At 41.8% G+C, this 2960-nt stretch overlaps 1 pseudogene; it reads right to left on the bottom strand.

Moving 5' to 3' along the window:
* Positions 1–2232: 2232 nt before the first annotated feature.
* LOC102250316 lies at positions 2233–2638 on the bottom strand (annotated as a pseudogene).
* Between the last annotated feature and the right edge of the window lie 322 nt (positions 2639–2960).

Raw genomic sequence — 2960 nt, 5'->3', positions numbered from 1 at the left:
CCACTCTGTCTAAAACACACACACACACACACACACACACACACACACACACACACACTGAAAATTAATGATGGATTGAGCATGGATAATGAGGAAGAGGGAGATGTCAGGGTATCATTTTTAAAGAAACATTTTGTACTTCAATGATATTCACTTAAAATAGCTAAATATATATATATGACAGGTATCTGGTTTCATAACTAATGCCCCAAAAGCAAGTTGTATCAGGCTCTTTCTGTGTGCCGTAGTGAAGTTCTCAGACCCGGAATCTCTGAAGTGCTCCAACAGGTTTTGACAGTTTACGGAGCGACCATTACCCTACAATGTCTTGCTTCTCTTTGGCATAATTATATCAGGCCTCATGGTTCTTTAATGCTCTGTTTAAGTAACTGGCCCAAAGTGATGATGGAGTCATGATTTACTGTTAAAGACAGAACCACATAGAAACTGAGACATTGTGGCTTAGGAAATCAGGGCATTGCTATTTCTAGACTCTATGAGTTAATTTCATATCAGTTTACAGAGAAGTGAGACAACATTCAAACAAAAATGTATTAGAGTGCTCAGGACTCACTGCTGAAGGAGAAAGGTGAGGTGCGTGAACCACTTCACCAGAAATATTTTTATGCTTTAAGGCATTTAAAGGTACTTCAGGTATTTAAAGTCCGAATGCAGAAATCAACCCCATAGCATGCCAAGGAATAAAAATTCCCCCAGTTCAACCAACACCATAAAGTTCATTCTTTTTGTTTCACTCAACACATATTTAGTAAATGAACTACCTTGGGAAAGCTACTTAATAGTTTGGGTCTTGGTTTCCATATTAGTAAAAAGGGGATAATTATAGTACCTGTTGTACAGGGTTGTTGTAAGGATCGAGTGAGTTAATTCATGTCAAGTACTTACACTGGCTCTGGTGCCTGGCTGCCTCTTAAGCACCATCCTGGTCTGCTCAACCCGAACTAACTATAATCTCACCACATTTAGCCTTCTTTTCTCTTCCTCAGAGCCTTCCCATATGCATTTTCCCTCGTGAAAATACTCTTTCTGGCTGGCTTATATCCATCCTTCATGTGTTGTCAGGGTAAGAACAGTGGGAAAAGATATAAAAGCAAAGCCAACCACACACACACACACACACACTTTCAGTGCTATTAGGGTTGAGGCAGTGTCTGCATGAAATCAGTGTCCCAACAGATGCATGAGACACTCGTGCAGGAAATAACCACACTATTTTCCTCTGTATTTTCCTGACCTTTTTCAGAATATCTCACCCTATTGTGGTCCATGACATTTGGGGGTTGTTATTTTTTTCAGGCAATTGCGAATGCATTAGGGAGGTTCCAAAAAAGTGTTAACCATAAATTATTAAGAGCATGAAAAAAACAGTCTTGTAACAAACGTTGTAATGATTAGAAGAAAGGCAAGACTAACATATGACTGTGTGCCTGCCTTTAGAATTACAAGTCAATTCCATTTTAGGGAACGCTCTGTGTGTGGAAGCCAGAAGGAGTCAACTTCCTTACACAACAAGACAAACCATTTTTATAACAATATAGTATGCTGACAACTGGACTATCGGTTTATAAAACATCTGGACTGTCTTCCCTAAGATTTAGAACCTGGAAGTCCTGAGTTAGAATCATGGCCCAACCACTAACGAGCTGGGTGACTCTGGGCAAGTACTTAATCTCTCAAAGTCTCAGTTTTCTTTTCTGCCCAATGGGAATAATATCGACTCCATAGGTTTTTGTGAAACTTATAGGAGATAAACATTTTTTCCTGGCCTTTAGTAATAATTCAATGAAAGCTGGCTCTGTTGTCCACTCCCCTCAAAGTTGGTCAAATCAGTATTGTTAAAAACAAGACACCAGGCCCCAAGTGGAGCTAGCTGCTTAGGCTAAGTCCCACATCACCAAATCAAGATTTAATTACAGTTTTGGCTCTTCCGGAATTGGAATCTTAAACCAGTCAATCAGGAATTGCCTGACCAGCCCTAGTTAGGTCATCTGATTGATACACCCCTGTTATCCCCTGAAGCAGGGGTGGGGAACCTCCAGCCCCGAGGGCCATATAAGGCCTCAAAAGCATTTGGTCTGGCCCTGCCTAGGCATTAGGGGTGAGTTAATGAAATGTTTGACCAACTATAGCAGGCTAATTTTAAGTTGATAATTTTTTTTTGGCAGACTTTTACGATTTTGTTATCACAAATACAATGTGTACGCAATCTGTCTATTCATTTTCTTCGCTGCGTAACCTGGCATGAGGATTGGTGACTCTGATGGCCAGCTGGGCTGCTCTTTCCACAATGGCTTTGCGGTTCTTTGAGGAGACGTTGTGAGCAATCTCGGCACAGTAAGACTTGTTGCACAGCCGCAGCACTGCAAGCTCCTTGACGTTATGGACCAGAAACTTCCAAAAGGCACTGGGCAGCATGTGCTTTGTTTTCTTGTTGCTCCCATAACCAATGTTGGGCATCAAGATCTGGCCCTTGAATCTTCTCCACACCCTATAGTCAATCCCTCTGGATTTCCGCCAGTTCTGCTTAATTTTGACATATCGGTCTGACTGGTGCCGGATGAACTTCTTGGTCCTCTTTTTGACAATCGGGTTTCATGAGGGGTCTGAGGGCAGCCATGGTGCCGAGTAGGAGATGGCTGCCACATCCGAGGGCAGCACCGAGGAAGAGCAAGTTGATAATTTTGAATGGCCCTCGAATGATGTTATAAATATCCAAATGGCCCTTGGCAGAAAAAAAGGTTCCCCACCCCTATAAGTGACCTTGCAACAAACCACTGTTTCACCTGCTATAACTTCCTTGTTCCTGCTCCCTCTCCCTATAAGTCTCATTTGGTACAGTCCTCAGAGGGCATTCTGTCTGGCTAGATTGGATGCTGCTTAATTCATGAATCACTGAATAAAGCCAATAAGAACTTGAAAATTTATAGTTGAATTTTGTT

Source organism: Myotis brandtii, unplaced genomic scaffold, assembly GCF_000412655.1.
Source record: "Myotis brandtii unplaced genomic scaffold, ASM41265v1 scaffold215, whole genome shotgun sequence".
Lineage (NCBI taxonomy): Eukaryota > Metazoa > Chordata > Mammalia > Chiroptera > Vespertilionidae > Myotis > Myotis brandtii.
This window is presented reverse-complemented; position numbering and strand designations above follow the sequence as displayed.